Source organism: Canis aureus, chromosome 12 (genome assembly GCF_053574225.1).
Source record: "Canis aureus isolate CA01 chromosome 12, VMU_Caureus_v.1.0, whole genome shotgun sequence".
Classification (NCBI taxonomy): domain Eukaryota; kingdom Metazoa; phylum Chordata; class Mammalia; order Carnivora; family Canidae; genus Canis; species Canis aureus.
This window is the reverse complement of record NC_135622.1, coordinates 1,279,352-1,306,053: the sequence shown is the minus strand read 5'-3', so window position 1 is coordinate 1,306,053 and position 26,702 is coordinate 1,279,352. Positions and strand designations below refer to the sequence as shown.

General features: G+C 42.2%; 2 long non-coding RNA genes across 4 annotated transcripts; both read left to right on the top strand.

Moving 5' to 3' along the window:
* Positions 1-2,058: 2,058 nt before the first annotated feature.
* LOC144324579 (uncharacterized) lies at positions 2,059-15,814 on the top strand. 2 transcript variants are annotated; one of them, XR_013390026.1, is made up of 7 exons: positions 2,059-2,343; positions 5,032-5,149; positions 7,017-7,163; positions 10,097-10,177; positions 12,514-12,580; positions 14,758-14,955; positions 15,723-15,814. It is a non-coding gene; the product is annotated as an uncharacterized LOC144324579 (long non-coding RNA). The 2 variants fall into 2 exon arrangements; XR_013390027.1 differs by lacking the exons at positions 2,059-2,343; positions 5,032-5,149; positions 7,017-7,163 and adding an exon at positions 7,629-7,743.
* Positions 15,815-17,424: 1,610 nt separating this feature from the next.
* LOC144324578 (uncharacterized) lies at positions 17,425-22,626 on the top strand. 2 transcript variants are annotated; one of them, XR_013390024.1, is made up of 3 exons: positions 17,425-17,535; positions 17,896-18,127; positions 22,277-22,626. It is a non-coding gene; the product is annotated as an uncharacterized LOC144324578 (long non-coding RNA). The 2 variants fall into 2 exon arrangements; XR_013390023.1 differs by having other exon boundaries at positions 17,896-19,785.
* Positions 22,627-26,702: the final 4,076 nt, after the last annotated feature.

Sequence of the window (26,702 nt, the reverse complement as noted above, 5' to 3'; positions counted from 1 at the left end):
GGGAGGACGTGAGTGACAGCCTTTGGAACTTGGTGCAATATTTCTCCCACTGTGCCATGCTGTTCCCTGAATGGTTGGGGGTCATTTTACCGGACAAGGCCTCATGTCCTTTGGATAGTGATTTTTTTTATCTTTATAGGGCCAGCTTTAGTTACTCTGCTCTTTCCTTTATTCCTTCTTCTCCTTATCTGCTGCAACTGCCTCCATAGGCATACAGAGTCCTGGTGATGATCCAGCTGGCCTCAAGCCCTTTCTAGGCTGCCCCAGCAGGCATCCTTCCCAGGCAGGCTGTGGGGCCCTGGTCCTGAGAGAACTCACAGATGCTGGCACTGTGACCCAGGGCCAACCCATGGACAGCCCCAGTCAATACTGGAATCCGAGTGTGGGTCTTAAAGAAGGACTCGCTTCTGCCAGCCCTGCCTCCCCCCCTCCACTGCTAGTAAGCCTCACGACTGGAGCTTTCAGGGTCTTACAGATGCACATTCACTATGGTCAGAGATTTCTAAAGGATTTTCTTGCTTTGTGTTTGTTTCTGCTTATCATTACTGGGTTTTAAGACTCCAGATGTCTTCAGGGCTCAACCCTTGATTGTAAGTGGGAGCAAAGTAAAAATGAGCCCAAGTACTTGGGGAGGACAGGTGGCAATTAAAGATTAAGATGAGTAAATGGGGAAAACAGACACCATACCCTCTTGCCAGGACAAAATTAAACATCTGCCTTGCCAGATGACTCTTGCGGTGTCCCAGAGAAGAGGGAGCAGAGCAGGCCGGAGAGGGGATGCTTTGTTATTAATAGTACTTCTCTAATGGTTTCCAGTGAATTCTCAGGGCTTTTCAGGAAGGCAATCTACAAATTGTGATAATCACATTCTTGCTTTTCAATAGTTACTACTTTTATCTACCTTGGTAAAATTTTTAACATTTCAGTGACTGTTTCCGTATCTGTAGAATGGGCATGATAATGGTACACCCCAAATGGTACCAACAACCAAAGGGCTATTATGTGAATTAAGTGAAAACCCAAGAAGCACTGGAAGCAGTGCCTGGAGTATACTGAGTGTGCAATAAAATTTTAGTTATTTTTGTTATTATTCGGACATCATGTCTTATTTAATCAGGTAGGGCTATCCAAGCAGCAATAAATAATAGTGGAACTTTCACTTTGTTTCTGAAACAAACAGGGGCTCCATCTAATCAATCAACTATTATGTTGACTATTAGCATGAGTAAATCTATTACTGGATCTCCCTTGGGTCTGTCTTCCATCCTCTGGAGCACATGTGACTAACCAAGGCCTCCTGTGTCCTCACCACCTCTTGCTCATATGGACTAGTCAGCATGATGTCATTCACGTAATGGATCGATGTGATGTTCTGTGGGATGACCAGATGTTTCAGTTCTCCTTAGACTAGATTATGACAGAAGGTAGTAGAGCAAAATAGCCGAGGGGCAAACCTGAAAATGAAATGAATGTAATCTGTTCCATGTGAGCGTGAACTGTTTTTGGTTAGGACGGAAAAGAATACATTTGTCAAGTCAGGGGGAGCACACTGTGTGCCTGAGATGCTACATTTGACATGGCAGCGGGGACTGGGACTCCCGCTTGGTTGAGACTGTGGGAGTCCATAGTCATGCTCCAGAATATATCCAGTTTCTACGGGAGTCAGACTAGAGAACTACATAAAGATACGAAAGGGACTTCCAGCCCCTGTTTGGCCAAAAAGGGGATAATCATAGACTTCCACTTAGTCTTTCTGTGATGTTAGCTTTTGCCCCACAGGCCAAGGACCCACTGTGGTGTTTACATCAACTGCTGGTCACACCAATCCTGATTATACATTAGAGAACAGGGAAATGACCACAGTTGGGTCCACAGACCCAGTGGACGGCTAGAAGCAGACTTTGATCAGGCCACAGTTATTACCCGGCTCCTCCGTGCCCCCACTCTTACAGGAAGCAGGAGGAAGGTGTAGGTCTGGGTGTCAATGTTAACTTGGACCTAGTGTCCGATAGTCCTCAAAATGGGTATTTATCTTTTTCCAGTGTGCAGATACTCAAGTGACGTCTGTGGATCCCTTTGGGGAGCCTTTACAGCATATACCTGCCATAGTGATTCAGGTTCCTTCGTCCTGGGGACCCAGCCATCATCAGAAGATTTCCAGATCTGAAAATAGGCTCTGCAAGGGATCATGACTTTTTATTGGAGCAACTGACCTCCTTCTCCTGATAATATATTCTTGCCTTCTTCTGACTGCATATTTTAAGCAGAGCCCTTATTGGCTGCCCATCTGTTTTGCCCTGAGGAACACCGTATTCTGTTAACCATCTCCATAATTCTCTACAGGTCAGGATCTCTTGGCTGTCACCCTGACTTTGCCAGTCATTACAGTAATTGCAACTTTCTGGCTTCTGGTAGTTAAAGGCTGTCGCCTGACTGCTATTGCTAGGATTGAGCATACTGGGAGGGCATCATCCTCATTGCCAATCAGCCAAGCTCTGTCACCATGTCTCCTACCATTAACCCTGGCCTGCAGAGAAGCCACAGCTGAACTGGAGTGATTCAGGCACCCTCTCATCAGTGCCCTCCCGATGGCCTGAGCCTCCCAAGTCACATAATCCTTAACTGGGTCTTCTGGCCTCACTTCCCTAAGCCTTTTATCCTTGTCCCCATCTGCCACAGCAATTTATGCATTTCAAATTTGCTCAGCATGGGCCTTCACTTTTCTCTAAGCTTCTAAGATCCACCCTGGTAGATAGTTCGTCCATTTCCTGGAGTCCTTACAAGGGTGCTAAATTTTATTTTATAAGAGAGTGTCCCAAAGTTAATGAATCCTGGTTTATCAAGTCCTGGGTCCTCTTGAACATGTATCCTACAAATGCAGTCCTGTGGGTACTTCCTTGGCTCATGACTGAATGCGTTAGCTAATTCTTATAGCTGCTTCAGAATGCAATCTCTTTCTTCCCCTTTTGGGTTCAGCTCTTCCCTAGTTTGTCATGCTGAGATTTGCCCCTAGTTATCAAAATGGCAGCTAGAAGGAGGTAGGGACAGCTCCTGAAGTGTTGCCCTGTTTCCTTGTATGAGAGAGGCCTCTGCAGTATCTTTCCATGTGGACCAAGTCCCAGCTCTTAATAGGGAAAGGTCTAGGGGAGGCTGCAGGACACAGTCCTCTCAGGTCTCCACCCAGATGCCCCATCCCATTTTTTAGGATCTTAGGTTTTTCTAGTAAGGGCCTTAACCTGAGCATAACAGAATCCCCTTGGCTGAGCCATTAAATCATTTCAGTGTTGAAAGCTCCATGACTCTCACTATGAGATACCAGGTTGTGTCTACTCTTCCACTGCAAGAGATAAAGGGGCCCTATCAAAAAAAAAAAGGTCCTGGTTTTCAAACTTAATAGTAAGTTGCACAGATGCGTTGTATGCTGCTCTAGGACATCAATGCAGCTTTGTATTAACCAGCCAAACCCATTGTCCTTGTATGTTTTGTTCCCCATACCCTTTAAATACTGGGATGTTCCCTCCCCCAGAATGTTTTCCCAAGTCACCACTGTAAAATTTTTATCAACAAAACCACTGACTTGTGCCAGGGACTTACCCATGGCTCAGCTACCACCCAACAGGATCCTCCCTTCCCGTGAGCAGAGAATGATCCAATCTCTGAGCCCCATCTCTGCCCCAGTTCTCTTAGGCGACTTTTGGAATCAGCTGCATCATTTGGGTGCCAAAACAGGCTGAGAAGTCCAAGAGGTTAATTGGAGGTATGCCCGTGAAAGGCAGAGACCTAAAGTCAGCAGGGAAATCCAAACCAAGATGCATAGCTGACACCATAAAACAGGGCGGGAAGGAGGCAGATTGGCTGAGAAGAGCCTGGGACTGCGCGGCCACTCCGACAGACTTGGCCAGTGCAGTGGGAGATCCAGTGCACATTGTTCCTGAAGGAGCCCCACGCTGGGCAGAAATGGCCAAGCCTGGGCACTCCCTCTGTGCTGAATGACCAGCTGCTCACTGCCCAGGGAGAGCTTGACCTTGGCTCAGACACTGAAGCAGCCTGCAGGTGCTATACCGGAAGGCTGTCGTCTGCTCTCAGGGGTGCCCCCCAGCTACCACAACTATGACTTAACAAAATCCCCAATTCGTCTCTGTGAATATGGAAGCAGACATGTGCATAAAGATCTACAAATAGGGGCATCTGACTCTTGGCTTCAGCTCAGGTCACGATCTCAGGGTTGTGAGTTTGAGCCCCACTACTCCCCCCAAACCCCGACTGTGGGGCTCTGGCCTAGGAGGGAGTCTGCTTGAGAGTCTCTCTCTTCCTCTCCCTCTGCTTCTACCCCTGTTCTCACATGCCCCCTTTCTCTAAAATAAGATACATAAATAAAATCTTTAAAAGAAAGGATCTGCAAATATACCACCAGGTACACAACAGAAGTTACCTCTCAGGGATGGAGTAATAGTGGGAGAGATGAAGGAAACACTTTCACATTTTATTCCATATATTTCTGTCTCGATTTAATTTTTATAATAATTTATTCTCCTAATAATAACTTGTGCGATGAAAAATAAATATAAACGTAACCTCTGGGGCCCTTTAAATCCTTTTTCTTAAATTCAGCTTTCACTTGTATTAACATCTCTCCTTTGCTTTTTTTAATTGGCACTTACTGGACATATCTTCACCAACCCTTTTACTTTTAATCTTTCTGAGCTGTTTTGTTTGAGGTATTTCTCTTGAGTTTAAATATTTTAAAGATTTATTTATTTATTTGAGAGGTGGGGAGGATAAGAAAAGGGAGGAAAGGGCAGAAGAAGAGAGACAATCCTGAGGTAGACTCCCTGCCTCGTGTGGAGCCTGACCCTGAGATCATGACTGGAGTGGAAACCAAGAGTCAGCAGTTTAATGACTAAGCCACCCAGGCACCCTGAGTTTAAATATTTTAAATTCAACTTGAGATGTTTTTGTCTTTTGAAAGCAATTTTTTAAATCTATGTATTTCTATTTTGGTGACATCTATCATTTTGTTTTATGCTACAGCACTTAGGCTCCTGTTTGTCCACAACAGAAATAGAACCTAACATAGCAGAAAAGGTACATATTGTCCTGACTGGGAAGATCAGGAACAGGCTTGGAGGACAAGCAGGAACTATGGAAGGTAGGACAGAGCTGAGATCATGAGGGCATGCCCCGGGGACATGCAAGGACACTGCAGCTGGACCTTTCTTACTGCCACCCCCAAACTGCCCTGTTTCTGGTCACTTTGACTGCATAGCCATTGCATGGCTGCCATTGCTGTAGAAACTTTGTGCCACTCCTCAACTTTCAGAGCCACAGATGGGAGCATCAGACTGGCTGAGCCCAAGATTCAAGGCTGGCTGATACCAGGGAGAGAGGGATCTGACACCTCAGCTTTTAACCTAGGAGCCAGAGCCCAGCCAGATGCTGAGCAGTCAGGAAAAACGAACATCCACCGTGTATGCATTAGTTGTTTATGACTTCTTTTCCTCTCTTTTGGTATTCTTTATTTTCCCCTTTGCTTTTAAAAAAAAAAAATCATCTCTGGTGTCTAAGAGCATAGGTACCACGTTGAATACTCTTATTAAATTTCTGAAAATTATCTTTTAATTTTTTTTTTTTTTACTTTTTACTTTTGCATTTCACTGAATGTTTTGAGTCAACAACAAAACTAAGTTTGGGTGCCCCCTGTTTAAGACTAAAGTTCTAACAATCTTACTCTTTCCCCCATTCATTTCACCATGCCTGCCATGGTCATCTTTATTCCTCTTGCTATCATCTCTTTGCCCTTGCATTCTGGGAGAAATTCTGGGAGTTTCTCAAATTTGTCCTTCTAATTACTGACTCTGCTTTCTACTAGGGAAAAAAATTCTTTTTACTACCTCCAAGGTATATTATATTTTCATTACTTTACTGTGTAGTGATTTCTGTTCAAAATTTCTGTTCTGTGCAAAATGTCAGATCATTTCTGGAACTTTTCCTCTGGGTCCTGTAGTATATCATTTTCAGAGATGTAGAAGCAGAGTGACTAAATGTTTGGTTGTGGCACAAATATTTGGATATGGCAATGGTAGCTTTTAATTTTCTGTCCCATTGAAAAGATCATTAAGTCTTATATAATTACAAATTAAATGTAGTCCTAAATCATTAATTTTCTTTCACAAATGGCTTAATGTACATTTGATAGTTTTATCACATTTCTAACAGAAAAATAATGGATCTACTTTTGCCTTGTCCTCCCCACCCTGCACCTGGGTCTCAGAGCTCTGCATGTGTTCACCAGCATGCCTTTATGTGTCTTCTGGATGATGTTCCTTTTTTCTTGTACCTTGGGCTCCCTATCAGACATGCACTCCTGCTCACCTTGAGCAAAGCAAGGTCTTTCAAACAGTTTATATCATCTCCACTTTGTAAGTGTATCAGACTATCAGTCTACATTCTATAACAAATAACTCCAAAATATCAGTTTAACATAATAAAAAATCATTTTTCACCCACCTCCCAGTATTGGTTTTGGGAAGTAGGGCAAAGGGCTAGTTCCCCTACTCCCATTTCATGTCTCCACCCTCCTCTATACTTTTAGGACCCTCTCTTTTCAATTGGAGGATAGAGAAAGTGCACAGAGGATTGTACTTGGGAGGTTTATATGAGCCAGTCCTGGAGGTAGCCCAATCACTGCTCATATTCCACTGACCAAAACTCAGGCATGTGGGTGCACCCAACTGTAAGGAAGGCTGTAAAATACAGTCTATCTTTGGGTCCAGGAAGAAGTGAGGAGCACCAGCAGGCTCTGCCACATGAGGCAAAGTCCCCATGTGTTGTGAGATTAAACTCAGAAAGGGTTTTTCATTCCCATTCTGCTTGTCTCTTAGAAAACAGAGATTCCCTTCAGGTCCTGCCATTCAGTCATCCATCAGGCTTCATTTTCAACGTTATTAATTTTCATCATTATCTATTTCATTTTATTTTATATTAAAGATTGGTTTATTTATTTATTTATTTTACAGAGAGCAGAGGAATGAGGCAGAGGGAGAGGGAGAGGCTTAAGCAGATTCCCCACTGAAAGTGGAGCCCAACTCCGGGCTCAATCTCATGACCCCGAGATCACAACTTGAGCCAAAACCAAGAGTCAGATATTCAACTGTGCCATCCAGGTACCTCTCTGTGGGTATTTTAGTGGGCAAGTTGATAAAGACTTCATTGGGAAATGTTAGTCAGGTACAGTTTTAAACTGGAATGTTGCCTTGAATCCTTCTTGGTAGATGTTTTATTTTATGTTGTTTTGTTTTGGACCTAAATGAAGGACTATACATTTATTTCCCTTAAGGTTCATTTTGTTATGGGTAGACCATCACTTGAACCTGTAAAGAGTTCTTTGTTTCATAATACTATCCCCATGGATAACATTGGAGTTCCCTCAGGAGATTTCTATTCATATACCCAGATCATTCTTTTTTGGGCAGATGGAGGTGAGAGAGTGAGGTAGAGGGGGCTGGTCTCTCTTACATGTCTTAGTGACAGATTGACAAAAGTGTGGTAGCTCCTCCGCCTTATAACTCAGCTAGCCCCTGCCCTTTCCTGCAGAGTTCGTTTGCTTGGTGACATTGCTAAAAGACTGGGAAGAAAGAAGGAGCCCCAGACAAGGAAAGAAGCATGAGAATATTGGTCACTGTGCCATTAAAGACCAGACTGCATCCCATCTCCCTCCTTCTTTCTACCCCTGGCTGCTCCAAGGTCAAGTTGTTGAGAGTATTTATTCATCTCTGCTTAGATGGGAAAGACCTGATAGGCTCTGGTTGGACAATGAGTCCTCACCTGATAGGCTCACCTGGTCCTATCAGGTCCTCACCTGATAGGTTCTGGTTGGACAATGAGTGCATTTAACTTGGAAAGCCAGGGCTAGATATGATGGCTAATTCTATGTGTCAACTTGGTTTGGCTGTGGAACCTGGATATTTAGTCAAATACTGGCTTAAAGGTTTCAGTGAAGGTACTTTCTGGATGAGATTAACACTTCAACATTAGACTGTGGGTAAAGCTGATGATCCTCCATAATGTGCTAAGTCTCATCTAATCAGTTGAAGGTCTTAAGAGGAAAAAGATTAACTTTTTCCCTAAGGAAGAAGGAATTCCATGAGCAGACTGCCTTTGGATTCTAGCTACATCAAATTCTTCTCTGGGTCTCTAGCCTGCTGGTCAACCCTGCACACTTTGGACTTCTCAGCTTCCATGATCACATGAGCCAACTCCTCAGTCTTTCTCTCTCATCTATCTATCCAACTATCATCTGTCTATCTATCTGTCATCTATCTATCTCTTATTGGTTCTGTTTCTTGGAGACAAAGATGAGTCCTGTTTTTCTTTAAATCTCCCATGGCCCAACCTTCTCCTCCTCATTTGTGTTATCACCCTGAACCTTTGTGATGTGTCAGAAATTGCAGAGTGTTTATATCCATTATATAATTTATTCTTCACAATAGTCCTATGAGATAGATATTATTATTATCCTCATTCTGCAGATAAGGAAATTGTGGTGCAGGGAGGAAAGATGATTTGCCCAAGGTCATGTAGCTACTGAGTAAAAAAATAATTTTCGGGATCCCTGGGTGGCGCAGCGGTTTAGCGCCTGCCTTTGGCCCAGGGCGCGATCCTGGATACCCGGGATCGAATCCCACGTCGGGCTCCCGGTGCATGGAGCCTGCTTCTCCCTCTGCCTATGTCTCTGCCTCTCTCTCTCTCTGTATGACTATAATAAATAAATAAAAATTAAAAAAAAATAATAATTTTCAAACTTGAAATGTATAACTCCAAAGCCCTCATTAAATAATCACAACACTGTAATATCTATTAGAAACCCTATTGCATAGGAATTATACAAATCAAAATTTAACATGCAGTGACCTCTAGAAGCTGAATGTCCATCAGGGTCACAGGTTTGGAAAACATCATGGACACAGAGAAGCTAATGTAGCTAAGGGTAAAGAGCAGTCTATGGAGTTGGTCAGATCTGGGGTCAAGTTCCCGCTTTATTACATTTACTGTCTGTATGAACGTGGGCAACTTTCTTAACCTCCATGTTCTCAGCTTCTTCTTTGGTAAAATGGAAACAACACTACTTACCATGATTTATTGAGGATTTATTGAGATAAAGTAAGCAAAATACATGTTTTTAGTAATCAGTGAATAACTTCTAAATAAACAAAAGCTATTTTTTTTAAAAGGACAGTTGAAACATGGAAAGCAAAAGCCATAGATGGACAAAACTAAATTGCCAGGAACACAATGTCCATATCTGCTTCTGCTTTTGAGGTTTATGGTCAGTGACTCACTCAATTTGCTTGCTGCCAGATTTTCAGCAGTGCCTAGATGAGCACCAAGGCAAGAGAGAGGAAGCAGCAGTCAGACAAAGTTGTTTTGACTCTTCAAGTGGTAGTGTTCTTGGTACTATATTGTCACTTTGTCCTAAAGTCTGGCTCTAAAGTCACATTCTAGATAACCCTCTCATTGCCTCATGCTTTATAGCTTTGACTCTCAATGAAAGGAGGGGAAGAAAACATCTCTGAAAAGTCGGTGTTTCCTGTTGCTGTAAATCTTTGGGGAGACCTATAAGAAGGATGATCTAGAGGATAGATGAATGACCCCTAAAAGACCTATCTGCTGAAGGGCGATAATGTTTTTTGCACTATCAAAGACCTTACTAAAGGATTCTAAACACTTGACTTCATTAAAATCTCACCACCAATTTTACTCTATCCTGGAGCTGCTAATGAAGAAGAAGAGTCATTTGCCAACTTGAACCAATGTAAACTACCCTGGCTCCCCCTGGAGAAGATGCACGTGGCTGTGTCAGCTGGGTTGCCTTACTGAAGATCCAGTCTCATAATCAAAATCTCTGTAATTCAGTCTCAATTACTCCATGGTGTCCCACCACATCAGCCAGCTGCAAAGATAGCCCTGCATTTGGTGAATTACCCATTTCTCTCCAAAGAATCACACTAAAAGAATTTGACTCCATTTACCATATGTTGCTTTTTTCTTTTTTCCTGAGAAGTGATTTCCAAATGGTACCTACTCCTTTCTCCTGCAGCCCTGAGGACCCAGTCAGAGACCAAAGAGGAAAACACTGGCAGAAATCTCCATGTTTATAGATGAAAATCTTTGCACCTGAGTAAGTATCTCAGTGACCAGAATAGGGTTGGGGTGGGAATATTCACCTCATTCCCTGACCTGTGAGTAATCTATTAAGTGTCTGGAGATTTTGAACTTTGGCTGATTTCTTTGGGTTGGTGGCTCTTCCAAAAGGACAGGACCATAATTTTAGCTTTGATAGGCAGTGGTGGACATTAAGTGTATTTTTTGTTTGTTTGTTGTTTTCCCAAAGGTGTTGGAGAGCAGCCAAGACTAGGGTCTTAGGAAAACCTTAAGAATTTCTTTTTCCTCTCTCAACCTGACTGGTTTCACCAAAAGGTCAGGAGTATATCAGATCTACAGCTGGATACAGCATGCTCCCCACCAACACCCCCCAGCCCCCCAAAAGCCATAGAATATATTAGGCCAAGTTTAGCTAGTAGATCTCAAGGGAAGAAGCATGCACTAGGACTCAGAGGTACTGAGTGAGTTTCAGACCCTATCTATAAAATGGGGAAGGCTATAGTGGCCTCACAGAATTGTGAGGAAGAAATGAGATACACTTTGTGAAATGTGCTTTGTAAATGCTAACATACTTAACAAATACGGGTTATTTTTGGTTAAAATGAAATATTGGACCAAAGCTTTATTTGCTATACTCCTCATCATCTCTTGATCCAGGCGCTTAGGGCAAATCTCTTGGCCCTAACGTCAAATGTCAGAAAAGGTCCCCATTGTGCTCTGTGACTTGCAAAACAAATTCTTCAAGTAAAAAGGAAAAAAAAAAAAAAAAGGAAAAAAAAGCATTCTTTTTCTGTATCCAGAGTCTGCATGGAGAACAGTGATAAATCCAATTAGTAGATGTATAAAGCTTTTTCAGTTTAAAAATAAATTTTTAAGATTTTTTTTTACGTGTGCCTCACAATAATACTTGGAAGGTGCTTTAAGACAGCGACATGCCTATTTGATAAACAAGGAGGTAGGACTCAGAATCATGCAGCATTTAAGTGATATATCCAGGACCTGAATGCAAGTCTTCTCACCACACATCCCAGTCTTGCTGGTACTGTCCCCCAGACTATACTGAACAGAAGGGTTTGCACGAATCAGTCCCACTGTGTCAGGAAAATCACCTGGAGAGCTCATAACTAATGTTTTCCTACCCAAGAGTCACATTAAAAGGTAAACAAATTCTATTCTCAGGGAACTTACATCAAATATACAAGACTAGGTTCTATCCAACAAGGGTCTCCATAAAACTATGGTCTCAGATTATATTTGTTGTTGATGGTGATGATTATCACTGTGTTGGAAAAGGAACTGGATAAAGTTAGGGCCTTTCTGGAGGAAGTGGCCCTTCAAATTTAAGAAGAGTGGGTAAAGTGACAAATACTCTGTAATACAGGTTGACTAAGATTCAAAGGAAGGGACTGAGAGTAGAGACAAAACAGCATGTGTTTACCTGCTCTACAGCCTATGGATTTTTCTATTCCTCTCTACGTGTAACATAAACTTGAAATAGACCCAATAACTATAAGCTAATATTTACATAATGTGCTAGTACATAATGTGCTTGCAAAGCACTTTGATTTTTTATTATTTTCCAAAATTTAATCTTCATGGCAATTTTGCCAAGTAGTATCTTCATCTGGGTTTCCAGAAATCTGAGATGAAGGTTTATGCAATACTAATTTATTAGGTCATGCAAGTGCAGGGAGCAGGAGTGAGGGAAAATGGGAGCTAACCAGGGAAAGAGTGAATACCAATATATGGCTGCATTACTGGGCTGTCCCTGCTGCATGTGACTGATTGATTTCATGGTGCAGCTCTCCGAGAAGCTACATAAATTATATCTTAGGATCGTCAATCTGGAAAGAAATGGGAGTCTATCCACTGATTCCTTTCTCCTCTAAAATTTTCCCCTTGAAGCATTATTCACCCACACTTTTGGGTTTCAAAGGTGAGGGTGCCAAGCAGGAACCTACAGCATGCTAAGTCTTGAGGACAACTAGAAAACCCTGTGACAAGAGGCAAGCTGCTCTAGGTGCAGGCATAAGTTGAGATACTGTAGGGTAGCATTTACTTGAAGTCAGTAAAACCTCATGCAGAGCTGGTTATCACAGTAAGGACTGAAAGAAGAGACAGGAGATAAGACCCCAGAGGATCTGGAGTGGTACATGCAGGGTATCTGATACAGTCCACCCATTGTGCTGCTCAGCTCATTCATTCCTGTCTGGCTGCCATTATACAATACAGAGCCACACTCAGGGCCATCCCTGAAGGGGGCCATGCTGTGGCAGTGGTGTTTTTTCAGTTGGCTCCAAACTATTGTGTTGAATCATCTGTGAACTTGGCTGTTCTTTCCTCCTCCATCAGCTGTTATAAGGAAAACCCCCATGACGCCACAGGTTTGAGCTGAGGAAAGGACATCTGTGCATTAGAGGTAGGTGACAAGGAACTCTGGACCACACATCCATGTGATTTATTTAGGCCTTTTGAGCCTACTTGGGCCTGATCCCTAAAAACCTAATTTCTGTTAGACAACTGATTGTTAACTGTGCTCACCCAACTTCATGTCTTGGTGGATATGATCCTTTTCAGTTCATGATGGGTAATTCAGATCCCATAATTACTTGGTATTCCATGGTCAGGCATTTGGTTTCTGCTAGGACCCAGTAGCTTACCAGGGGCTATTTTTTAAATAAAGTTTCCTTGCTGCAAACTTCTGGCCTTTTTTCAGAACCTTAGGTTCAGCACTTTAATGCTTCTATTGAAGCTTGCCGACACAACCTTGTCCACATGGATAGCGGATCTGCTGAGTCATATACCCCCCTGGCAGGGAGGTTATTCTGCCACTGGGGTTGCTGCAGAGCTCTCTAGTTGCTGGCCCTATTTGAAACTGGCAGCCTGCTGAGTCATTTGAAATTTTGGTTAGAGCATTATTCCCTAGTGTAGCATATTCTATCCTAAAAGCCAAAGAAGTCTATCAACACTGTGCCTTTTTCTTAATGATAGGAGGTGCAAAAGTGCAGTAACTTGACCTTTATCTTAGAGGGAATGTCCTGATATGCCCTAAACTATTGGACTCATAAAACTTTACCAATAGGTCAGGCCTTTGAATCTTCCTGTGGTTTATCCCTTACCTTTTAGTATGCTCATGTCTTACCAGGCATCTAGAGTAGTTGCCCCTTCCTGCTCTGTGAGTCCAGATAGTAAGATATCATTAATAATGGAGCATAATACTGTTCTGTGGAATTTTATGATGATCAAGATCTCAGTGGGTTATACTGTGATGGAGAGTTAACATAGCCCTGGAGAAAGACAACTAATGCATATTGCTGTCTCCATCATATGCAGATAACTGATTTCATCCTCTTATTGATAGGGATTGAGAACTAAGTTTTTGCCAGTGCAATAGCTGCATAGCAAGTGCCAAAGGCTGTGTTAGTCTGCCTCAATAAAGACATCAGATCCAGCACAGCGACTATGACAGGAGCTGCCACTTACTTATGCACCACCATCAAAGGCCTATATTCACCTATTTTTTTCAGGGACCACCCTGGTTCATTAAATGAAGATATGATGAGCCCATTGCCCTGACAGCTTTTAAATCTTGGTTGAAGGTGTTAACCTCTGAATTTCTCTTAGACTATTCCTCTGATTACTATTTAGGTCAGTGCAGAAGGTGGGGAGTCAGTCAATTTCATAGGCTTTCACTTGGCCATTACTAGCACAATGACCCTTACTTAATAGCCAGGGAATCATTGGGAGGACTCTGCCAGCTTCTAAGTACATCTTTTTTTTTCCCCTTTTATTTTATTTTTTATTTTTTTAATAATAAATTTATTTTTTATTGGTGTTCAATTTGCCAACATACAGAATAACACCCAGTGCTCATCCCATCAAGTGCCCACCTCAGTGCCCGTCACCCAGTCACCCCCACCCCCCACCCACCTCCCCTTCCACCACCCAGTTCGTTTCCCAGAGTTAGGAGTCTTCCATGTTCTGTCTCCCTTTCTGATATTTCCTACTTATTTTTTCTCCTTTCCCCTTTATTCCCTTTCACTATTATTTATATTCCCCAAATGAATGAGACCATACAATGTTTGTCCTTCTCCGATTGAGCTTCTAAGTACATCTTTCCAATCATACTCTTAGAGGCCAGGGATCTAGTCATAGAGTGGGTCTGCAGCCATAGGGGACCTATTGTGAGATGGACTAGAGCCAGGATTATCTTTATTACCAGGCCTCCATGAATTCTCCTTCTAATTAGGACTATAATGATATTTCAGGTGCGATGAGTCGGTGTAAGAACCCATATAGAAAAATTCTTAAGAAGTCAGAATATTTCCCTTCCCCTGGTGCACACATACCCTAGAAAAGAGCCACATGTTCTTACTGGGAAGGCTCAGAGGAATATCCGCCATATATACTTGAGCTGGCATTGAGGGTCCTTACTTTAGGAGACCCAGTCTCATTTTCAATCAGTGGGCTGTGTCTGCATACTGTCTTTGATCAAAAATTAAGTAGGGACCATGATTTTCCATTTTGGTGTCTGGATGATTGCCAGCAGTCTTCTGCTCAACAACCCTTGAACATTTTTTTTTTTTTTTTTTTTAGCACATAAGTTAAGAAATACTATACAGAACTCTAGGAGCACAGCCATTGCCTGGTGGTGTGCTGCAGTCAGCTCATATCAGTTCACAAGAACAAATTGTGCATATCTCTTCCCAACCTGATGTTGAATGAAGTCAGAATGATAGCTTGAAAATGATCATTATAGGAATACTTGCACCATGGAAATTGGCAAATGTTAAGGTAAGGTTTGTCTATTTTTTTCAGAGAGCTGCTCATTAAACATTTATCAATCTTTTACCACCATTGCCAGAGATCCCTAATGTTCAAAGCACCCCGATTTCTACTCTGGCCTCACTACCCATTACAATAATTACATCCACCATGCCTCTGATGGTTAAGTGCGGCCCCCTAGCCTTCACCTTTCCTTTATCCTATCAAATCCATTGATGCTAGGAATTGGGTTTCATAGGTTCTGTGGCAGTTCTCCCATCAGCTATTTCAGCTCACAGAGGAAAGTCACCACCATTAAATTTCTCAAAGATGCTAGTGCATGTCTCATCTGAGTGTTCCTTACTGCCTTAGTGAAAGGGCTCTCCTCTGGGCCATCCTGGAGGACATGGTTAGGAGGTAGATTCTCAGGTTTGATAAAGTACATCCATTCATATCCCTGCTTTCTTGGTCTTTTCTTCAATATCACATGAAGGAAATTCTAAGACCTCCACCTAATTCACTGTAGATGAAGTGAAGATGAAGTGTAGATGAAGATCATTATTACGTCTGAGTCAAGAAGTCATCCCAACAGATTGTGCAGTTGGGCTCTGTCCTTTTCAGAATATAGTGAAGATCATCTAAGTCAAAAAATATTTCATATTTAGTCTATTTGCTGCCCTCCCACCAAGATCCATTTCTACACACTTTATCCTGTTTGTTGCCTGTAATTCCTTCAGCCTATAAGTGACCTCCTCCCAGACCAGAGACTGTACTTCACTGCTTGATCTGTGTTTCAGTGTGATCCTGGTGATTTCCCTGGAGGTTTGAAAGATAGCTGAAGATTTTGAAGAGAAGAGTCATCTTGCAAAGCATCATCCTTGTCTCCAGGCAAGAAGAGTTTACTCTTCCCCAGCAGTGAAATTAGAGGGCTCAAGATTCTCAGGCTTATCCACTCAAAAGCCCCCAATAGGTTTCATGACCCCTTTCTTTTCCTGCCTGAGTCTTGACTCTAATGTAAGAGAGTAGAGGTTGGACATGTATTCTTCTTGACAGTTATAGCACCAGTACAATGAGATCCTGGGCTTTATACTCAGTATCATGTGTCCTGAAGCTTTAGGAGATGAGAGTCTCCCTAAAGCTACCTTGCAGGGCCTCTAGCTTTCACATTATGCTTTGACTTGGTAATTAGCTTCCCCAATCCTATCATTTTCTTTATTGTCAAGGTTTCCAAGGTAGTGAACAAAAGCAAGGTCACTCCACCTAATTATCAATGCTCATATACCTTTTAAGTACCACAGCCATCATATTCAGTGTCTCATCCTACACATCATCTCAAAATAAAATAAAATCTTAGTGTTTTTATACCATTATAGGCTATAGGCTATCACCACCTTCCCCACTATTGGCAACAGGAGCAATTGTCATCAGATCGAGTGATCTACCTTCAAAATCCCATTCTGGGGAGTCTGCTTTCTAGGATCTGCCTTCTATTCTGGGTACCAGCTGTCTTAGCCTGGGTTAAGAAAACAGAAATTGAAAACAGGAAATAGAGACTGATGAAAAGTTTCATGTGCTTTTGCTTTGTTAGAAAGTACAATCCTAGGGAGCAGGAATGAGATCAAAGGGGTGAAGCAGGGAACAGAATGGTTACTGTGAGGCTGTGTCATCAGATCATTTATGCATTATGCCAAGCTCAGTATTTGATACATGGGAAGCTCTTGAATAAAGTTAATTCCCACCCCTTTCCAGCTGCTTTTAAATGTAACTGATTACTAGACTGCACAAGATCATCCTTCAAGAAGTTATGTAGACAACATCTTAACAACATTCATCCAGGGATATACCTGGGGAAGAACTTTCCCATGGATACCAACTTCTGTTTTTCCCTTAGGGGTACTTACTCCCCTACAATTCTGGGTTGCATATGTGTGTGTACTGAGCAGGGTCCTGAGATGTTTCACACCATAATGTCAACACGAGACCCCTAAGATAGGAGGCCATATTTGTGAAAGAGGGAGGCAAGGCACCATCAGGTCATGTCTGTGTGAAGTCATGCAGAGTTCATGTAAAGCTGGAGGCTTCTTTGGCAGATGAGATAAGAGACAGGTAAGGCCACGTGGTGCCTATGAGTGTCTGATACAAGTAGGCAGACTAGACTATCAGATCCTTGAAGGCAGAGACCATGTCTTTACTCATCTCAGAATATCATGTTACCTAACATGATTTCTGGTACTGGGTTTTATTGATCAGTAAATATCTGTTAATGTCAACTAAATGACTGGTGTTCTTTTCCTCATTTTTCCAGTTGTACTGTATATAATTGACATACATCACTGTATAGGTGTAAGGTGTACAGCATAAATGGTTTGACTTAAATATTGTGAAATGATTGCAATAAGTTTAGTTAGCATCCATCAGCTCATATGGATACAATAAAATGAAAAAGCAAAGAAAAGGAAAACACATTTTTCCTTGCGATGAGAATTTTTTTCATCTTATAGATGCAGAAAACAAGGCTCAGGTGGGGCTGCCCACTTCTCTGAACCCAGCACACCTGGCAAATAGGGGCATGGAGGCATGAATTCCAGATTTCCTCATACTGAGCTGAAGGTAATCAGCTTTCAATCTGTCCCTCAGTGGCTATTCTTTGGGGGATAGAATACCATTCATTTTTTTTCAAGTCAGCTCCTCCTGGAACTCCACTTATGCAACTCAAATAAGCATCAGAAGGTAAATTGGCAACCAGCCATTGTTTCACACACTGATTTCCAAAAGCACAAGACTGTCCCAATCGTAAGAACTGATAGCAAACACAATGAACTTTAGCTCAGTGCCTACAAACCAAGGAAGCCCTGAGATGACTGTTTATGTGACCTCCAAACAGGGTGGTCTACAGGGGGTTGCTGACTTTGTGCCCCTCCCTCACCACCTTTTGGATACCTGGCTGATCTCTTTTTCTTCTCTTTGCAGGTGGCCAAACCACAGACTCCTCCCTCTTCTTCCTGGCCTCATGAGCATTAATCAACTTCAACCTTCCCCAAGACCTGGTCAAGGAGAAGCAGCAACCTTCTTAGTAAACTCAAACTGTCATTGGAGTTGAAAAATGAGTCCACAGAGGCTTGAATCATCCAAACTTCCCAGCTTGCTGAGTGCAGGGAAGGAAAGAGGACACGAGTCAGGGAGATAGTACCCCCCAGGACAGGTCTCTGTGGATGGAGCAGGGGAGGCTGCTGTCTTCTACTTTCTCCTTCCTCCTTCATCCCCTTAGCGTTCCCCTTGTGACAGCACCATGCAGTAGAATGAGGCTATTTAACTGTCTTTCTCTAGCAAGATGATTTGGTATATGATCTATGTTGCAACACACTTCTCTTTGCAGCAAGTGATATTTGAATGGTGTTTTCCAAGTTGGATTGCACAGTACCATGAGTAGAAACATTTTCCAAAGCCCCCACTTTCTTCTCCTGTTTTGGGAGCTACATCCTGTGTAGATGCCCAGCAGATTCCATTTTGCCCACTCACTGGTCCCCTCCACTTGTATGAAATCTCCATCAGATAATGGGCTTTTACTCCTGTAACCCACATGATAGTTACAGGTTAAATATTTGCATACAGGTACAGCATGCAAGATCACATTACAATATTTGGAATCTATACTTGCAACTATTTAAATGACCAGGATGCTGACTAACCTCTCTCGACATACCTTCCTATCTTCAATCCCTAAAGCCCTTTCACCAAGTAGCTGATACTAATCACTGCTTTTTAAAGAGTTTTTGAAGGGTAGGGCAGGGTGCAAAGTGTTTTACAGATAGTATGTCATTTCATCCTACTCAGTAGGTTGTTTTTTATCAGTTACAAGAAGACATTTAAAACCCAGAGAGGCTGAATGATTTTGTGCTATGTCGTTTACTCAGTAAGTGGCAAGATCAAACTTGAATTCAAGTCTGCAGATCTTGTATCCCATTCCCTTTCCACACCACAACTCTTAGCTTTTAGACAAATTAATAAATGAACAAATAGTAATTGAGCACCTGCCATGTGCCAGGCTCTGAGCTAGGAACTTCACAGAGTATTCTCATCCACCTGAAGACAATCTTGTTTCTTGTTTTATAGGGGAAGAAAATGAAGTCCTGGTTTGTCAGCTATGGACAGACCTGGGATTTGAATTCTGTTTGACTATAAGACTTTTCTTTCTTTCTCTCTATCCCTCCCCTGCCTCCATCCCTTCCTTCCCCAATTAATCTGTATCAATTTTGCTAAGGTTAGAATCTCATCTTACCCTTCTTAACATAACAGATCATTTATGCATTATACCGAGCTCAGTATTTGACACATGGGAAGCTCTTGAATAAAGTTAATTCCCACCCCTCTCCACCCTCAAATCACCTAAAGAACTTCTATCACACTTCCGTTCCTTGGTGAGTAGAAAGGGACAGCTCTTTTTTAGCTATGCTGGGGGTAGAGATTCTGTCTCTCCAGCTTGGTTGGTGTTTCCTTCTGCCCAGAGAGCTGTGCCTTGCAGATGGTCTAGTTTGACCCTTTCAGGGACACCTAGGAGAATTGAGGCACCCTGTCAGCACTGGGGCTCCTTTCTGTTAGTTTCTTTTTCTTTTTTTTTTCTGTTAGTTTCTAAAGAATTAATGAAAAGGGAAATTTTGCAAGATCCTAACACAGGCTTTGTTTTCCCTTCTTTCTTGTTTTGTAAAGGAAGGCCCCTGCTGGCTTTTTAAGCCCAAGGAAAACTTAACAAACACTTGCTGCAAACCACCTTGCTGCCCCCCCCCCCCCCCCCCCGCATTATATAGCCTCCCCCACTTCGGAGATTTGCCTTCCAATCCCTGCAAAGGAGCAGCAGAGGAGGTAGGATATGGAGTCTCATTAAGTTTCTTTGCTGTGCCAGTCGTCTTTCCCAGAGAGGGATTGTAATGCTCTCTTTGTAATACTCAGCCCCTCTCACAAGTTGGCAGCTTCTTTCTCTTAACTTATATTCTTGGCTAAGAATGTGTTCAAAGGGATTTTAGAAAAGCCTCCCCAAATACCTGTTTACTGACTTTCTGAGAGCATTTCTGAGATGGCACAAGGATGTGGCGGCTCTGAAGTTGGCTTCCTTTTGCTAATGAGTCTCAGGCTGAGCGCTCCCTGGCACTCAGCAATGCGGATGAGGAGGGCACCTCTGCACCACTTCCTTTGCTCTGGACTAACCCTCACTCTCTGTCCTGTCCTGTCCCCACTGGAACTGGCGGTGTCTGCTCAAGCCTGAGGCCAGGTGCTTCCCCTGAGAGTCCTGCTTAGCTCGGGATGCAGTGTGTATCTTCACACTCAACTTTGGAGCCTCAAGAGCTCTTTGTCTCATCCGCAGGTCATTTCTGACTTGCCACTCCCCCAGGTCTGGTACTATTTTATATATCTTTGAAATAAGAGCATGATGAGGTCTTTTCTAGTGTAGGTCTCTTGAGTTCTAAGATCGCTCTATATTGATGAATTTTATGATGTCAAGTGTTGGACCCTATTCTTGGGATTTCCCCTGGAATAATAAAATAATATAGCTCAGGTACCGTTCCAAGTGCTTCATTCATTTAATCCTATAATTGCCCTGTGAAGTAGGTACTATTATTTTTCTATATTTAAGATAAAGAAGCTGAGACACCAAGAGATTAAGTTACTCTCCCAGTGCCACTTAAACTAGGAAATGGTAGAGTTAGGATTATAATCTGGTCTCTCTCATACTCCTAACCATGCATTAAACTTCTCTGAGCAAGTGGGCACCTGAGGTTAAACTGAACAGCAGACCCTGTACAACCCTCTCTTCTCTCCCATCAAAATCCTCAGTTCTCCTCACTCCCATTGCAGTTTCCTCCAGACCAGAGCAACTCCCTGTACAGTCACAACCATACTACTCCCTCTGCCATTCTATATTTGCTCACCTGCCATCTCTATCCTTGAATCCCTTCCTCCTCTACCCCAATTGAAATCCCACCTTACTTTCCTTTCAAAATCATTCTTCAGTCTTATTTATCCCAGGAAGATACCCTTGTCTTACCCAATTCTTCACATCTCCTGATTCAATTTCATTTACGGCTCTCCTTGGGGTGAGAGTCGGGGTGGAATACACTGAAAATTTCTATGTAGATGACACTGGAGTTCTCACATAGAGAATCTTGATCCAAGGTGGAATATTCTCCTTAAGGTCCCAGGAGTCTATTTTTCTGTCACCTCATTCACTGTGTCATTTTGCTGAGCAGGGCACTGCATTAGGGTCGTGGGAGGCTAAGATAATAAGGTGCAGTCTTTGTCCTAGACGTACTTGCAGACTAGTATTGGGTTGATAGCATATGTACATAAATAATTGCTGTACAAAGAAGTGAGTGGTCAGTGTCTCAATAGAAACATCAAGTGATTCAGGGTCCTAAGATGGGAGAGATCACTTAGCTGATAACAGGGAAGGAAGGCCTGTTATTCAAATGCCATTTGGCATTTGAATTTGACGTTGAGGGATATGCTCATTTTGCAGACAAGGTTTCAAGGCTAAGGGGCAATATAAAAATAGCAATGCATCAGGAATATTTGGGATTGGATAAAGGAATCTGTGTGAAGTAAACATGAGAAATGAGACCGGAAATTAAATTGTGGTCAAAATGGAAAGAATCTTACATATTAGAGAGTATATTTAAAAAATATCATAGCTTTCAGAGAATAAAGAGTTGAGTTTAAATAGTGCATGCAATCGGGAGCCTTTGTAGGTTTTTAAAGTGGAGAGGGAAATTAATAACAATTAACTCTGATAGCCATGTATAAGAGTTGAGGTGCTACATAGCTGTTATAGAGACCAACAGGCCTTTGTAGAAACAGAAGAAAAGGTTATGGCAGTAGGAATGGACAGGAAAGGATGAACGTGAGAGATATTTCATTGGTGGATTAAATGAGATTTTATATCTGACTAGATGAAAAAATGGAAGAAGTAAAAATGAATTTAGGACAATAACAGAAATAAGAAAGTAGGGGGAAATGTGGATTTTGGTAGATGGGGCGAAGGAGAAGACTGATAAGGAGATCAGTTGGGACACGTTGGGTTTGAAGAGCTGAAAGTTCCTTTGGTGAAGTTGTTAGTATGCTATTTGGCATTTGGAGAAGTTGGAGCAGCATAGGTCTGGTGGTCCCTGGCAGAGAGAAGTACTCAGAGCCATTAAGAATTTGAGTCTCTGCTGCTACCTCCTACCCAAGCCAAGGGCAGGTTTGCCCATGTACAGATATTTCCTGATTTTCTTCTCATTCAGGCAAAAGCCCACTTGGTCCACAAGCATGACTGTCTTGGGTTTCTGCCTCAATTTAAAAATGTATCTTTTCTTCCCAGGGCAAGCCTGACCTTTCTGCCGCAATCCTGGACCACAGGGGAAGAAGCTCTGGATGGGGATACCAATACCTGGCCTTTCTTCCAGCTCTCATTCACATTATTTTTCTTAACCTTACTAACAGATCGATTTTTCAATGTGTTAGAAAGAAAGAAAATGCTTCTCCAAACTCCTTTCTATTCATTAACTAAATCCAGAACCCCTGCCCCTTCATCAGAAAAGTTTAGAATCAGGAACATCCACTTGCCTCTCCATGGACATTGCTGATCCTGACACTGATTAGAATGAGTGAGAGCCTTCCTCTTTGAGCTGTTGTCCCATAATAAAGCAAATGTTGTATGGATTTTCCAAACATGCTCAGTTTTGAGTAAATCTTTAACAAGTGTGCATCCTTGCTGAGTACTACTCATTCCTCTACATTTGTACAAGAGTCTTTCTACATTTTTGGCACCTTTGAGGAGCGTCAATGAATTGTCTACAAGTTGAGGAGAAACCAGGATGGGAAAGAAAGAAGAAGGATAGAAGAAAAAAACTTACTTATTTTCCTTTCACAGTAACATTTGAGAATTAGTCATCATCCATGAGGAACACTCACAGATATGAGTTCTCTTGATCCTCAATCCATGAGGAAAAAATATCAGTTTAGTCCAAAAGCATTTACTGAGCCAGGCAATCAAAAGCTCAGAAAACATAAAAGCAAATAAGACACCAAATGAGATCCATAAAGAGCTCATATTCTCAGTAGGGAAGACAGATATGTAAAAAAAGGTAGGATCCCAGGACATACATAAAATAGTCCAAGTATGTACAAGGTCTAGAACCAGAGCAAAGACTCATCTCTAGGTGGAGTCCATAGAGGATGGGGTTCTCAGTAAGATTTGAAAACAGAAAAGAAAAATTAGAGGAAATTCCAGGCAGAAGACACAGAACTGCAAAGCTATATAACAGCATGATATGGTTACAGGATTATGAGGAGTCTTATCTTGCTGGGGAAAAGTTCAGTGGAAATGCTTCAGGATAGGTAAGAAGCGGATGTGGTCTACATAGGAGCTAACTATAATCCCACAAAGAACCTTGTAGACCACTAAATAGCTTGACTTTTTCCTAAAGGTTAAAAAAGACAGCAAAAGATTCTTTAAAAGAACCTAAATTTACATGTGTAGGCTCTAGAAGAAAAATATAAGTTCAGTTTGGGACATATTAAATTTGAAACTCCTATCTAAATTAGTTAAATTTAGATATATGTAAACTGAAATAGCCAATAAGAACATATAGGATTGGAACCAAGGGGATGGTTTGGAGAGGAGATACAGATGGGGGAATCGTCACATAGTGTAGCTAAAGCCGGAGTAGAGGATGAGATCCCCCAAGGAGACTATGTGGAGTCAAAGACAGAGCTCAGGACAGCACCTGGGGAATATTAGCATTCAAAGGGTCGCTGAGAAAGGTAGAGAAAGAGAGGCCCATGGGAGAGATCAGAAAGAGATGTCCTAAATATTAGAGGATGATATAGATAGAGTGGGGTCAGGAAAGTCCAGGCATATTCCAAGAAAAGGTAGGGTCCTCAGAGTTGGCTGTAGAGAGGTCAAGCAAATTATGGACTGGAAAGAGTCCCCTGGATTTATACAATGTAAGAATCTATCAGTGGAAGAATCAGTCTCAGGAGAGGACAGGTGGGTGAAAGCCCAACTGAAAGATGAGAACATGGAGGTAACAATTGAACTCTACTTTTTAAAAACCATAATTGTGAAGAGAGACGGAGATGGGGGAAACATTGAATCAAAGGGAGTTATTATTTAAGATATGAGAGACTTGAACATGTCATGTTTGTGCAACCACAGGAAGGAGCCATTCTGAAAAGATAAGAGGAAAATACGAGAAAGAGGAGCTAGCTGAAGGAACAAGTTTCCGGGTCCCCAAGACAGCAAGAGAATGTGGGTTAGCATAAGACCCAGAGCACAAAAGTTATGGCCTTAGGCAGGAGGAAGGGCAGGTCTTCTTCCTAAAGAGGTGGAAAAGGGGGAAGGACATTAACAAGACAAGTAGTGGAAGTGGAGGGAGAAACAAGAAAGAAAATGAAATCGATTGTTTTGAGGCTAACAGGAGCTGATGGGTGAAATCACATTACAACTTTTTAAAAAAATATTTGATTTATTTATTCATGAGACACACACACACACACACACACAGAGAGAGAGAGAGAGAGAGAGAGAGGCAGAGACACGGCAGAGGGAGAAGCAGGCTCCATGTAGGGAGCCCAATGTGGGACTCGATCCCAGGACCCCAGGATCATACCCTGGGCCAAAGGCACGTGCCAAACTGCTGAGCCACCCAGGGATCCCATATTACAACGTTTTGACCCAGCATCACTGTGGGAAATCTCTGTACAACAAAAGCAGCCCAAGCTCTGGCTAGTAGCCCACACATATGACAAAGCCAAATCCTGTGGTCAAAGAATATGGATAATTCTTGGAGGTGGCATTACGAAGATATTTCCAATAATGGAAAAGTGCTTCAAAAGGAAAGCACAGAAGGCTTCCAAGTAGAAGCTGGTTTGGCAATTACTGTGTAGGTGGATGCATCTCCTGACTCCTCCCTGATCTCCTGTAGGGCTTAGTTAAAAACTAACCCTGGTTAAACATGCTCCCCAAAACCCAGTTGGCACAATCAGACACTTCATGGATGGATAATAGAAAGTATCCCACCACACACTGCAGCTGATCCTTGGCCTTGACACACTTCCCATTCCCAGTGTAGGCCCTATCCAGAGATCAAGTCTGCAAATACTGAGCAATGAATTAAGCACAACCAGAGGATGTCTCAATTTATATTGATTTCCTTCCCCAAAAGTAAGGGGGGTTCTGAATCCTCCTGAAAACTAACTGTACCAATTCCAAGCAAGGGTGAAGTTAGTTTGACTTTACTGCCCTTTGTTTCTCTTTCTTTTTTCTTTCTTTTCTTCTTCCTTCCTTCTTTCTTTCTTTCTTTCTTTCTTTCTTTCTTTCTTTCTTTCTTCTCCTTCTCCTTCCTTTCTTTCTTTCTTTCTTTCTTTCTTTTTTCTTTCTTTCTTTCTTTCTTTCTTTCTTTCTTTCTTTCTTTCTTCTTCTCCTTCTCCTTTCTTTCTTTCTTTCTTTCTTTCTTTCTTTCTTTCTTTCTTTCTTTCTTCTTTTCTTTTCTTTTTTGGCAGCTAGACTCTTTTCTCCTTCAGGCATGACACCTCCTGATCTCTACCCTTCACCTGCTGTAAAAACTCACTTTCGGTATAGAATCTGAAATTTCATGTGGTCATTCACACCTTAGTATAAACATAAGGGACTCTGTTTACTCTCTAGAAGGCATGGTCACACAAAGACTTTTAATTATAATAAAAGCTTTGATCTCTGTTAGAAGTGTTGCACTTAAAGAAGCAGGAGAGAGATGGCTTTGGAGACTGAACCTTTCTTAGCACATAAGCACTCTTCTATGTTTATCCCTGATTTTGCATGTATCTGTGGCTTCTACCTGTAGTGGGGCAAATGGAGGTCACTGGGGTCACCATACCCCGGTGTAAACCATGAAGACTCAGGCTCTGTGACCACTGCCCTTGTTCTAACCTCTTAAATCTTCCAGAACTAGGACAGGGCACTCAGGTCCTCCTCTGGGGTGACAGCCCAGCAGTGGCCAAAACTTTTGAAGATTTTTCTCTCTGGCATCCTGCTAGTTTTCCTTCTTAGTGCTTTGTCAACAGAAAATGGATATAATATAGCATAAATACTGGGACACAAAGGTAGCAAAAAAAGCATCATGTTATTGCCTTCTCCCAAACCCTGATGACCACAACTCGTCTGTCCCCTTATGGAAGTTAGTGCAGTTGGGTGCTCTTGCTCTTTAACAGTACCCAAGCATCTCTGGATGCCTGCGATTCAGGCGCGTTTGGGCAGTGGCTTTGTGTAGGCTATTTCACTCAAGCTTCATCTTCAGGAAAACAACTATGTCTTAGGAAAGTCCTATATCTCTAACCTTGTTCCATGCAAAGGAACCTGTATAGCAAAGGATGAAAAATTGGAGCTGACACCATATGGATTATTTACATGGATAAAATCCCATCAGGTTGCTCATGATATACCACAAATGCTTGCCATTCTGCTGCTCTGGTCCTAGAAAAGCCAATTGCACTTACCGCAGTAATCAGTTGCCCCTGAGAACATGGCTCCTTTAAATTTTCAGACTATATTGAAAAGAGCTCTGGGTCCAGCCCCTGGGATGTTGTGAGTCAGCATCCCTAGGATAAAGGTTTCACCAAACATCAGAAGTAGAATCTTGGTTAAACCGAAACTACTTCACTCCTAAATATTACTTATCTCTCTGTCCCTAAAAGGGACTCTGGCACTAGGAAAGCCAAGGATGATAGGGAGCTTGTGCCCAAAGCAGGGAACTGAGGAAAAGACA